Source organism: Eleutherodactylus coqui, chromosome 5, assembly GCF_035609145.1.
Source record: "Eleutherodactylus coqui strain aEleCoq1 chromosome 5, aEleCoq1.hap1, whole genome shotgun sequence".
NCBI lineage: Eukaryota > Metazoa > Chordata > Amphibia > Anura > Eleutherodactylidae > Eleutherodactylus > Eleutherodactylus coqui.
The window spans coordinates 128,349,736-128,364,326 of NC_089841.1; positions in this window are offsets into that span (position 1 = coordinate 128,349,736).

Here is a 14,591-nt window from a genome sequence, read left to right on the forward strand (position 1 = left end):
CAGCCCATTGCTTTCAATGGGCATGGACCTGCCTTCACGCGTGTTTGTGCATGTAAGTGGGTTCGCGGTTTTGTGCACACCTATGTATGCACATGCACACACTCGTGTAAATGCACCCTGACACAACAATGGAAAATAAACAATTAAAAATTTCTCGCAAAGATATTTAACTTTTTAAAAGTAGCACGGGAGGAAAAGAAATATAAATTTCTTTTAGGCGTAATTTTACTGACCCATAGAATAAAGTCATCATGTAATTTAACGTAAAAACAAGATCACCAAAAGATGGCGAATTGCATTTTTCTTCCATCTTACTCCACTTATAAATATTTTAAAGATTTTTAGAGCATTATGTGGTATATTAAATAATACCATTGAAACATACAGCTTGCACAGCAAAAAAACAAGCCTTCAGAAAGTTGCATCAATAGTAGATTTACAATATTTAGTAAGTGGGGAAGAGAAGCTTTGAATAATAAAATAGGGCCATGTCTTGAAGGGGTTGAAGGTGATCTATCAGTACTATAAAAATATTTCAATGCACTGGGACCCCCCTCTAAGATATAAAAATAGATCATACTCACGTCTGCGCGGACATCCAATTGGCTCATATGGCACAGGCAACAGCTTTCATGTAGATGGGCATCCAAAAACACATGACCACTACGGCCAATCAAAGGGCCATAGCATCACCATTGGTACTCCTGACATCATCGCTCATATCCTGGGTACTATGATGCCAGGATTTTTGGACCATCAGGATGCAACCTCTGACCTCAGCGGTAACATGCTTCTGCCTGTGTGTCTACATGGAAGGTGTTATCAGGGCCATTTGAGCAACTCAGCTGTGCTTTGGCAATTCTAACAGGGGTGAGCATGTTCTATTTTTTAATTTCTCACTTGAAAATGGCTTTAAAACTTTTTATAATAATGATAAAACACCTTTAAATAATAATATCAATTTTTCAGGGCAGGTGTTGACAATGTGATGACAAGGTGTTGAAGTTTTATTTCTTTATAAATTCCTCTTCAAAAATGTTTTTCAGTGGATGACTATAAAACTAAATTGAGATGTGCAAGGAATTAATTCAGATGGGAATACATTGACAAAAAAATTCAGAGGATAAGGAATGCAAAAGAAATTTCCCTACCTGTACTTTTAACAGTTAAGGTTTCTGGCCAAAACTGTTGACGTGTCCGTATGTTATCTTCTTTCTGCTGGGGTGTTTCTTCCTTTATTAAACCTACACATGCATATTCAAAAATCCTTTATTTTTTGTTAACCACAGTATCCATGACAGTCTGGAACCTGACAAAAAAGAGGAGAAGAAAACAACTAAAAATCCACCAAGTTACAGCATTCTGATCCACACGATGAAGTCCCTGGGATATTGCAGTTGCTAGCACCACTCAGTCCCTGTAATGGCATCCCCACAAAAGGTAAGAAAAGAGTCATTGAGTTACTGGAGACATGCCATTAGGAGGACTAGGCAGATCACTTCACTTGGTCAGTGTGATGAAATATTAGAAATATTCCCTCCGAATTTACCATGCTGGCCCCAAGCTATATAATGACTATATAATGACTTCTGCATGGACTTTTTTCTGCAAATGAACACTGGCACTGGAAGTGCCACCAGCCACCCACTCACTCTGAATATGGCCCCACACAGAGACCTTGGTATGGAGCCGGTTACCAAGAATATGGCCTTTATGGCCAATATGGTGACCTTTATAGTGCCAACATACCAGGACCTAGCTATGGTAGGCAATATACCCCTAATCTGGGCACCAGTGATCATTTTGCAGCCTCCCAAAATCTATAATAGAAAGCGTATGATTGTCAGGCATCATCCAAACTTTGCCTCCAAATCTAAATTCTACATGGTACTGTCCTTTAACCTTATTTTTGTGACCCCATAGCAATTACAGGACCCTCATAACATCAACATCCATAGCAGCCCTGTAAGAAAAACCCACAATGTCTGTTTACGAGACAGCAACAGTATAGCTAAGAGAAAAACAGTATACCAATAACAGTGACAACCACAATGTCCCCTATTATTTGGTAGTGGAACAAGTGTCATGCAGTTTAAATATTTTCTTAAAGTTTTATTCTGACAGCAGGCATTTATAGCATATCTCTAGGCTTGTACTAATGCTAATGATTTTACACTTTGCTAAAGCAAACAGGAACATTCTCTGTGCCCTCAATCCAGTCCTATCATAATTTTCCTAGTACATAGTGTGTGAGCCTCATAAATAATTGATTCCGCAGCTTAATAAAATATTTAAAATAGCAAAAATGTAAAAGTAAAATCTATTATTCTAGTATTAATTATAGGACTCTTACTGTGCTTAAGGTCCACATCAGTTATCTGCTATACTGACCCACCTTTTATTTTAATCCCTTGTCTTTCCTAACCGTAATATTGACAGACAAGTGGAAACAGACTCTTCAAATTACAGTCATGAAAAAGCTCTATTAGCAATTAAGATGAACAGGACAAAAGAAAACAAACAAGAACATAAAATGCATCCTAACAATCTCCTTTATTTCTTTTTCGACAGCTCTGCTTCATGTTAAAGAACTGCTTCCTGTGGATATTTTTCCTAAAGCATAAGAGAAGGAAGAAAAAAACACTGATTTAATGCAAGCAGACTGTAGATACTAAGAGGCTCCCAGCAGGTGCCACTTTTAAAAAAAAGCAAGCAGCTACCCGTGAGATATATCCCATGACCCTTGAGGGTCATATTGTTTGGTTTTAAACAATGTATGAGGGAAGTGATTTGGGGGAGGAAGCAGCACATTGAAAAAGAGTAATGCTTTTAAAATGTGAGGCTGAATTCTTGCAGAATGTATTTCTAAAAAAAAATAAACAAACATAAAAGTGTTACATATTCTTAATATTAAATCTCTGGATCATCTTATTGGCTTAACATAGATGGAGATAACATTCTAACAATCTTTTAGAATATTGAATATTTCTGGTTCCTCGTCTAATTAATGACCCACCATGTATTGCATATAAATAGCGCTTTTCTTTAAACTTGTATGAGCTGGTCAAACAAATGGAATTTATTTGTGCTAATTATAGGCTGTCAACTGCCTCCAGACATGTTTCTTTCTTATTGCTGTATTTACCAGCCATTGAATAGAAAGCCTAAAGACACTTCCTCCAACTGGATATTCATTAAGTGCTTTCTGCCCGAGTCAGTCTCCGCTCACCTCCCCCCCTACTATTTTCATCATCTGTCCTCTGTGAAAACAGAACCAGGAAGCATGAAAGATTATGTCCTGTGATAAAACAATAAGCCAGTTTAACCTTCTGTGCTTACAGAATGTGCTCTGCTTGTGTGTCAGCCCTTCACATTTCAAGGAATTGTTCACGTTATATGACATAGTTAAATACGAAAACGCTTAACCAAGTTTTTCTTTAGGATATTCGATTACATTTCGTGTAACCAGTGGAGTGTGATATTTTTTTTTACATGGTTATATGTATATCACATAATTTTGTAATTGAACAACCTTTTTGCAATTTCCACTCTAAATATATCATGTTTTATCACATCAAGGCTGACACAATGACATGCAAGATGACCTGGTGCAAAAGATTGGATTTGCTGCTCTGGAGGAAATTTCATTATACTGGAATACAGCAATGTTATGATCTGGAAACAATGTTATTAGAAAGACAGGAAATTCTGTGTAGGCAAAACATTTAAGAGTAGGCTCACTTGTGAACTCTGTTTTTCTATAAATAAAATAATTTTTAGAAAAGTACATATTCGACATCTAAAATATATGTTTGTTTTTTTTTTACTTATTTTAAACCAATTTTGATGCAATCAACAAGCTTTTTGACAGACATACCCATCATAGTGTAGAAATACTGTAGGAGTAAGATATGCTCTTCTGATTTCTAGGGGTCTGATTTGATGGACGGCTGCTGAACCTGACAATGAAGTAGCCACAACACTGAATGAAGTAGCCACAGTGCCGTGGCTCCCTAGGGACCTTTCACATAGGACTGAATCACACCACATGACGCAACCAAACCTGGTCTAGCTGCAGATTTTAAAGCAGAATTAGAGGCAGGTTTTAAGCCATTTTCAATTCTGCATCAGGTAGCCTTTTTAGATTTTGGTGCTGAATCTTCTACAGCTTGTACTAAGTCATGCTGCCTATTCCATCCTGTGTGAAAAGTCCCTTAAAGGGAATCTCTCAGCTGCTTTGAGCCCTATAAGATAAGCTGATGAGCTCAAAGTAACTGACCCGCTGAGTTCGGGGATGTAAGTTTTATGCTAACTTTCCCCACCGTTCCCCCATTGTCAGAGCTCAAACTCACCATTAAATGCATACACAGGCATGTGCTAAGAAGTCCTTCCATTTTACACATAGAAGAGAGGACTACTTAGCGTGCCTGTGTAGTTTGTTCAATGCATTCAGTTGCAGATTTGAGCCCTTACAACTGGGCAATGGCAGGGAAGATAATCATAAAACTTACATCCCCGGACTCAGTAGTCAGTTACTTTGAGCCCATAAGCTCTAAGTAGCTGACAGAGTCTCTTTAAAAGTAGCTGTACACATTAGATAGCTATCTGCCGAATGCTCTTTTGGCTGACAGCTATCTTACCCAACAGATCCATAAACATGCACACTAGTCTCAGCTTAACGTACATGTTTTGAATGTGGTAAGGGCAGAAAGCCTCTACTAGACACCTCTGGCAGCAAATTATTTCCTTGTGTACAAAATGATCAGTCAGTTAAGATATAACTAGGAAATCCTTATTCCTCCAACATCTGTCATTGGAGAAGAGTTGGGAGGTACCCACATTTAGTAAGCCAATCATTTGGATCCACTGTGGGTTTGGCTGATATACATCTTATGCATATGACCACCTCAGACGTTTCTCCCTGTAAATAGGCACTCCAAGCAACCTACCATAGTACAGTTCCATCCAATCACAGTATCAGTTGAAAACCTGCAGAAAGACCCCCACCAATCAGAAAGTAATGGCACATCCTAACAATTTGATATAACTTCCTACAATGGAAAAACACCTTTAATAGCTCCTCAACTGTAAAGGGGATGTTTCATGTAGTCAGAAATTGGATAAGAAGGTCTGTGTTTTTAATAATTTTGCATAGTTGTGTCTAGTAGTACAGCTCAGCCCCATCCACGTGAATAAATATGAACTACAATATCTGACACAGAGCATGACAAGAGCAGCACTGTTTTCATAAAAAGCAGGCTTTTTGCTCATCTCCTACAAGTAGAGATGAGCAAACGTACTCGGTAAGGGAGATTTCGCAATCGAGCACCGCGATTTTCGAGTACTTCACTACTCGGGTGAAAAGTACTCGGGTGCGCTGTGGGTGAGCGGGGGGTTGCAGAGGGGAGTGGGGGGGAGAGGGAGAGAGAGAGGGCTCCCCCCTGTTCCCTGCTGCTACCCCCCACTCCCCTCTGCAACCCCCCGCCCCACAGCGCCCCCGAGTACTTTTCACCCGAGTAGTGAAGTACTCGAAAATTGCGGTGCTCGATTGCGAAATCGCCCTTACCGAGTATGTTCGCTCATCTCTACCTGCAAGCCATTTAAGAATGATTTCCCCCATATCATGTTTGGGAAAAATTTTGCTTATTCTGCTGTGCTATTTCTCTTGATACAAAATGCTATGGCAACATGTTAGATGTAGGTCAATAGGAAGTTATGACATACATTGCATTTTTTGTGGCTTTTATCGCTTTTGGTGTATTTTTGCGAGCATGGCATTTCTTCAAAATGTTATTACTTCCAGTAAGAGAGACTAAATAATCTTATAGATATGATATCTTTTAATAGCTAAAAAATAGAATGAAAATATTAACCGTGTGAGCTTTCTAGGCTACTTGGGCCTTTTCATCACCAGCCTGATAAAGTGGCCCAAGTAGCTTGAAAAGCTTGCACTGTTAACATCATCATTTTATTTGTTAGCTATTAAGAGTTATCATATCTATAAGATTATTTTGTTTCTCTTAACTGAGAGTGATAACATTTTGAAAAAGTGTCATGTTCTAGGTGTCATATTTTTTCCAGATGTTTTCACATACGCTTCTCTACAGGAAAATGCCTGGAAAAAAAGACAGATGTTAAAAATGTCAGTTTTAAAAAAAGCTAGCCCAGTTTTTTTTGTCAAAACCAAAAGTGAAGTAAAAAAGAATGGGAAATATGAAGTAGGAATTAAACTTCTTCTTCATGCTGAAACCACTTTTGGCTTTGGCTGCAGAAACTAGATTAAAAACTGCAACAGCAGTGGTGTGTTTTCAAAAGACTCTACCATACATAATATTTTGCATCCAAATAGTGTATTTTTCACCATTTTTTTTTGCCATATTTCTTGCTGCAAAACCCGCTACTATCAGATGTTAACTCAGGGTAAATAGAAAAAGTACTACGCTTTTTTTGTCTGTTTTTTTCTTCAATTCTCTATAGGAAAAAAACTGAAAACATGCATGGTTATACAAACATTTCACACAGGACAGAATTATATCGCAGGATGCTGCCAAATCTACAGCTGAGAAATTCCACACCAAAATGCGCAATTCTAACTGCAGATTCTGATGTGGAATTGCAGGCGGGTTTTAAGCTATTTTCAATTCCACATCAAAATATGCAGGTAGCTTGCGTATTTTTTTTGGTGGGGGGGGGGGTGGATTTACGGTGGCTTGCGGTGAGTCATGCAGCATATTCCGGCCCATGTGAAAGGTCCCTTAAGAAAACATTCCCCCGCAAATGCTTGCAGAAAAACATGAAATTCATGGCTTTTTTACAAGCCTCTAAAAATGCTGCAAGAAAACTCTGAAGGAAGCCTGAGAGACAAAAGATGAAAACAAAATATAACATTTCTTTTTTTAAAGTCTTAGGTCTTCTACTGTAAATTTGCAGGAGCTATCTTTATTGATGACAGGTTAAATGTTTAATATATTGTGTGAGCCACAGTAAAAGACAGACATCATCTTAGATATTTATTTGAATTTGGACATTTGCCTAGAATCCAGGGAATATTTTCTTATTCAAATATATAGACACTGTGATATCAAAGCACTATGCATACATAATTTAAATGGAAGAACAAAATAAGCAAGTCAAATCAGAGCATACATTCTGGATGAAAATGGAAATACACGGCTATATTTCACTTATTATTCTCAACTGCTTTTGTAATTGCAAATAAACAACCTAAACGTCTACATATGCAAAAAAAAGAGTATTATGAAAATGGATAGGTTTCAATTCTCAGACGTGAAAAATTGTTTGGATGACCCTGAATGAATTAATAACGTAAATTTGAGCACTATGCCAGAAAGAACATGAGTGACATACAGAAGGGTTTCATTTAGTCTTCAACTCTGTAGATGGGTCAACACAGAAGGCTGTGAAAATCAGTTGAACAAACAGGACAGCTGAAGTGGAAACCCCTGGTGCATTCTCCAATGCTGTTTAGGAGGTAGATAAAAGAAAGACACATACATTGAATACACAAACTGAGAAAAAAGATCATATGCAAAAGAAAGGACTCCAGTGACATGTCAGAGGAACAATGTGCTCCCTTCTCTTTGAAGTAAAGTTCCATGATGTCAAATGATATGTAAACAGTTGCTGTCTTTAAACGCAGAACGTTTCCTGACAGCTGAAAAATGATTTTTATCATAGATTTGTTAAAATCAAATCAGCCTGACAAGTATGGGTCAGTTTAGTTCATTTATGAGTGCTCATATTCCTACAGAAAAGGGGGGCTGCATTTTTTAGACAAGCATTCATAAGTGATATGGTCTTTTTTCTGATGAAATGAAAGGGGTATTCCTCTGTGTACTGAGAAATATATTATATATCTTCCACATAGTTGGTTAGGGATCAACTGCCAACTTCTTCACGGAGTGAACGCCTGATTGAAGCTCCAGCTGTGTTCCAAAGATTGAAAGAGACCTTGAAAATGGCAAAGCAAGGCTCAGCATTCAGAACTGACAAAACAAATCTGACAAGAAAGGCAATTGCTATTCTTTTGGAGTGCTCATCATGGGAAATGTCATTGAAAAGAAAGTCAGATAGAGAAGATAAAAACCCTTTTGTAACTCTATCACAAAATGCAGCTATTTCATATAAATATTTTAAGTGCTTGTAAATTTTCGAAATTTACATTATTTTTGCATTTACAATGTTTGGATTCACTCATGGGCATGGAAGCTTTGTTTTGTAGGAAAATAATTGCCTACATAAAACTTTAGCTAACACACTGACAAGAGGTTAAGAGGTACATTGTAAGTGGCACAAGACACAAAACAGAGCACAGCAAGATTTCTATTCCTTAGTAAAATTCCAAGACTGCATTGTTTTTATGTCCACTATAGAGACTATTGATAGTGATCCCTAAAATACTGCATATAGAAGTCGTATAGCATTAAATACAGGTTTAGTGTTTAAAAGCTAGCCGTAGGGAAACTGGAAAAGTGTCTACATTTATAGATGAGAGAAGCTGTACTTTCATATTTCTTTGCGAACTCAAAATGTCCTGCACAAATGACACACATCCTTTTAAGAATACCCTTTGCAACATCAAGCTTTGCTAATAAACTGGATAACAGCTATATAAAAAAGAGTAAAAATGTTGCGTCAAAGTCAAACATTTATCACTCAACAGTTTGAAAAACTCAGCAGTTTATCTCAATGTGTATCTAAAGTGACTCATAAAACTGAGGGTACACAGATAGGTTTTTATAAGGAGTCTTACTTTACTATTTATCTACCTTTTTACAGGTTTTATTACTATAATGCTATTCAAATATAATCCTTTACCCAAAAGCACAACTGTAAAGCTGGTTATATACATTATAGTTGGTCGAACCTGCCAATATCAGTGAGATTGGCCAAACATCGTATATGTATGGTGGGGCCTTTTAACCCTTTCCAATCCAATTTGTATCCTGGGTTTCCTTGGGGGCTTACTCTTTTTCTGCCATTATACAACAGCGCTATATGCTGGCTAAAGCAAGTACTGCATGAGGTGACATGTTGGATAGGCTCCGACAGCTGAGAGGCTGGCAATATACAGTAAGAGAACCCTGACGGACGTCTTCCAACATCGGAGCTGTACAGCCTTAAATCATAATGTCTTCAGAGGTCAGACAGTGGATTGGAAAGGGTTAACTCTTCCCTGATGGCAGATGTTGGGAAAAGAAGGATTGGGTAGTCAAAATGCCCAATCTTTTTGTTTTCAAAAAGATAAGCGGAATCTTATCAAAGGAATTTCCCCTATTCCTATTCAGGTCACATGCTCACACGGCCGAGCAGAGCATTCGTGTGTATGGGAGAGATAACTGTTGGCCAAATAACAGAATCTAAAATATATAGTTAGTATGGACAGTCATAGGATACAATATTCTTTTTGCGAACCCTACAGAGATTATATGGTCACTTCTTGCTATTAAAGGAAGTGTGGTTAAATCTTGGGGAAAAAAATCAAAACTTAGATTCTAAAATGGTTTAGACATATTCCCTCATGAGCAAAATCTACAAAAAAATGTTCTCATTTTTTCCCTTCATTTCTTTTTGAAATTGTATTAGTAACATCTAAAATATAAACCTTAACAATTTAATATGTGGCCCATCAAAAACAATAAACATAGAGAAAGGGAAAAAAGGAGCTCTCCCCAACTCCAACTCCACCCTTTCCATTAAATTTTGTTTATTATCTGCTAAAAGTTGGGCCGAAATAACAATAATTTATCAAATCCCCATAGGCTATCCATTCCATGAAATTTAATATATTCCTAAAGAATGACCCGATCTATGCTTATAATTCATTCCCTAGGTCTGGGAACACTATATCTTCTCAAATTTCTCAAAATTAGATTCCTCATGAAAATGGGAAATAGTGACCATAATATATTAAATTTCTACTTGTCTTTCAAAAGGGAGTTTTATTGGGGAGTTATGAAAGCACTAAACTTTAGGAAGGCAAAATTCAATCAGTTCAGAGATGCTCTTAACCTTATTGAGTGGGACAATGTCCTCAAAAATAAAAGAACAGACATTAAATGGAAAATGTTTAAAAATAAATACTTACTGTGAGAGTTTCAAACCATACAGGAATAAAAAAGGGTTATGAATAGAGATGAGCGAGCACCAAAATGCTCGGGTGCTCGTTACTCGAGTCGAACTTTCCGCGATGCTCGAGGGTTCGTTTCGAGTAACGAACCCCATTGAAGTCAATGGGTGACTCGAGCATTTTTGTATATCGCCGATGCTCGCTAAGGTTTTCATTTGTGAAAATCTGGGAAATTCAAGAAAGTGATGGGAACGACACAGAAACGGATAGGGCAGGCGAGGGGCTACATGTTGGGCTGCATCTCAAGTTCCCAGGTCCCACTATTAAGCCACAATAGCAGCAAGAGTAGGCCCCCCCCCCAACAATTTTTGGGAAAAAGCCCACTGCCTATATAGCCAGTATATCTCTTTCCCTGTACCACTTTCCCTGCCTCACCAGTACTGCCCCTATACTCAGTAAAATGACTGCAGACTGAGGACGCTATGGTCTGCATGCCTGATATACAAAAAAAAAAAAAAATTCGCAAGTCAGATGTGGCCCTAAGAAGGAGTGTTGGGTTTCTTGAAGATGAAGATAACAGCCTAACACTCTCCCTATAGCAGCTACAGCAGGACGGCACTTTCCCTAATGTCTCTCAGCATGCATCTGTGGCGAGCCGCGGCCGGCCCCAGTTTCTATACTCGGGTGTCACCTGATCTCCCCAGCCACTCACTGCAGGGGGGTGGGATAGGGCTGGAACTTCACAGGAGGAAGTTGTAATGCCTTCCCTGTGTTTCTATTGGCCAGAAAACGGCACAAAATTTTCTGGGAAGAAAATGGAAGTGACTCGAACACCGTGTGGTGCTCGTCTCGAGTAACGAGCATCTCGAGTACCCTAATACACGAACGAGCATCAAGCTTGGACGAGTACGCTCGCTCATCTCTACTAACAACCTATAAGTAAAAAATAAATTATGTAAAAAGCAGACAAAAGCAGCAAAGGTGGAGACAGAGAGACTTATTGCCAAGGAGAGTAAAACTAACCATAAACTGTTCTTCCATTAAATAAGTAGTAAAAATGATTAATACTGAAAGTGTTGGCCCTTTAATAAATAATGTAGGAAACAATGTAGAGGGTGATTAGGAGAAAGCAAATCTATTAAATAGTTTTTTCTCCAGTGTATTCACAGAGGAAAATGAAATGTCAGATGAAATGCAGAGAGAGACCGAAGTCAGATGAGCGATTTTTTTGTGCGCACCAATGTGAGCAAAAAAATTGTGTCTATTAGAACCAATAGTTCCCTATGAAGTGCTCACATGTCTGTTTTTTACAGGCACAAAATACTCACTCCTGCAAAAGATAGGACATGCGTGCGCCGGGAAGGTCAATGCTGTGTGTAATATCATGTGATGTTGCAGGGAGTCCCCTCATCACTGAGCACTGTGACAGCACTGTCACAGTGTTCATCAATGAGGGGACCTGCAGCGGGGATGAAAGAATCCCCTGCTACAACTGTCACTGAATTCAATGAATGGCTCAAGACTGCCTCTGATTGGCTGAGCACTGTGACCAATCACAGGCGGCACTCATCTGTCATTCAATGAATGGCTGAGCACTGTCTGTGTTTGGGCACAGTGCTTAGCCAATCAGACCCAGCGCTTTCAGGAGGTGGGGATTTTTAAATCCCTGTCCAGGAGAAAGTGCTTCAGAAGAGTGCTGGGTAGCCAGAGAGAAGACACAATGGAGCTGGACAACAGCAGAGAGGTGATGTATATATTTTTTTTTTCAAGCAGCTAGGAATGATTTTCAGGGAAGGGCTTATATTTCAAGCCTTTCCCCGAAAATCAGTGCAGGGGTTGCCTGCATCCCATTGCTTTCAAAAGGGTGGCAGCAACGCCAGCCCCATTGAAAGCAATGGGAGAACATCACAATCCTCTTCCATAGCTGTGACAGCTGTGGCAAGGGATTCTTTCATCCCTGCTGCAGTCCCCTCATCACTGAACACTGTGACAGTGCTGTCACAGTGTTCAGTGATAAGGGGACCCTCGTGGAGCAGCTGTGCTTCTACAAGCACAGCTGATCCAGTAGCACAGAGCTTTGGTCATGAGCATTTTGCACATCCGTGCAGCGCATTTTTTTTTTGCGTACATAGGTGCACAAAGAAATGCTCAGTCATATGGATGCCGATCCGCCTGTGTTTTTGGAAGACAGCCGCACTGTAGTTGCAGACGACTCTCCGCACCTACCGGAAAAAAGAACATATGGCTGGCAATGGAGCCGGTCATCTGGAGATTCGTTCGCACAGTCTTATCGTCCAGAAACACAGGCGTATCGGCGCCAGTGTGACTGAGCCCTGAAAGGATTAAAATAGGCAAATCGCAGGGGCCGGGTGGCATACACCCCTATATTCTAAGGGAATTAAGTAATAAGATAAATGGACCATTGATTCTTATTTTTAAGGACTCTATAATGATGGGGTCATTTGCACTAGATTGGTGCATTGCTAATGTAGTGTCAATATTCACAAAGGGGTTGAAAAGTGAACCTGGCAATTTAGAGGCCAGTAAGTTTTACTTCAATTGGGGGCAAAATGTTTGAAGGGTTTCCTAGAGATGCTATCCTGGAGTACCTCAAGAAAAATAGCTATATTTCTCAATATCAGCATGGGTTTATGAGGGATCAAACTAATCTGATCAGCTTCTATGAAGAGGTAATTCTAGACTGAATCAGGGAGAGTCATTGGATCTTGTGTTTCTGGACTTTTACAAAATGTTTGATACCGTGCCACATAAAAGGTTCGAATATAAAATGAAAATGTTTGGTCTGGGTGGGAATGTGTATAAGTAGGTACGTAACTGGTTCAATGATAGAAAGCAGAGGGTGGTTATTAATGGTACATACTCTGATTGTGTCACAGTTACTAGTGGGGCACTACAGTGGTCAGTATTGGGCCCTATTCTTTTTAATATATTTATTAATGACTTGGTACAAGGATTGCACAGTAAAATATCAGTATTTGCAGATAATACAATGTAAAGTAATCAACACAAAAGAGGACAGAATGCATGAATCTGGATAAATTGATGGCTTGGCCTAAAAAGTGGTAAGTGAGGTTTAACACTAATAAATGTAAGGTTATGCACATGGGCAGAGGAAATACATGTCACCATTACACATTAAGTAGGAAACCGATTTGCAAAACTGACATGAAAAAGGACTTGCGGATTTTAGCTAACTGTAAACTTAACTGGAGCAACCAGAGTCAGACAGCTGCAGCTAAGGCAAATAGGATCATGGGGTGCATCAAAAGAGTTATAGGAGCACATGATGAGAGCATTGTTCTTTCTCTTTACAAGTCACTAGTCAGACCACACATGAAATATTGTGTACAGTGTTGGGCACTGGTTCTCAAGAAGGACATAGAGCTTGAGCTTGGGTTCAAAGGCAGGCAACTAAAGTAATAAATGGAATGGGTGGACTACAATACACAGAGAGATTTTCAAAATTGAGGTTATTTAGTTTGGAAAAAAAGACAGCTGAGGAGCAACCTAATAACTGTGTATAAATACATCAGGGGTCAACACAGAGATGTCTCCCATGACCTATTTATACTCAGAACTCAGACTGTAAGAGGGAAGCATCCTCTACGTCTAGAGGAAAGAAGGTTTCTACACCAACATAGAAGGAGGTTCTTTGCTGTAAGTGCAGTGAGACAAGGAAACTCTCTGCTGAGGATGTAGTGATGGCATATTCAATAAAAGAGTTTAAGAGAGGCCTGGATGCCTTTTTGAGCATTACATTATTACATGTTATATTTGCTAATTAGTTTAGAAGCGCTGCTGATCCAGGTATTATTCCAGTTGCCAGATTTGGTGTCGGGAAGGAATTATTGACCATTAAATGAGGAAAATTGGTTTCTACCTGACTGGGATTTTTTGCCTTCCCTGGATCGATATATTTTTTTTTTTTGGGGGGGGGGGGGGGAGGGAGAGCATAATAGTCTGGACTAGATGGACATATGTCTTTTTTCAGCCTAACATACTATGTTAGTATGCTACCTGTGGTCTTGCCTGGTGTCATTTTTGGTAGATTTACAGCTATTCCTTGGAGAAGGCCCATACTTCGCTGTTCTGTTCACCTTGTAGAATTTTTTTCTTTGCAAAATTTATGACTTAGTTTTTTAAACAAGCAGCACACCTGCTGTCTCCCTTGGCATAATGTTTTATCTAGGGGACCCTACGGGGGCATTCTTGTGTTTTCAGTGACATCCTTGTACTACAAGTGACCCCCACATCACTGGACATTGTTTTACAAATTTTGGGGAGGAGCATAGTGTTGACCAGATGTGTGGCTGCATTCCCATGCAATTTGGGGGGGCTTTGGCTGAATTAGAGATCATCTGGAGGGCCGTCCTGAATTCCGATGATTTTGAGAAAATTAGTTTGTACTAGCAAATTATTCACAGTATGATAGATATTTCAGTAAGACTAGCACAAAACAATTCATTTTACCATAAAGATG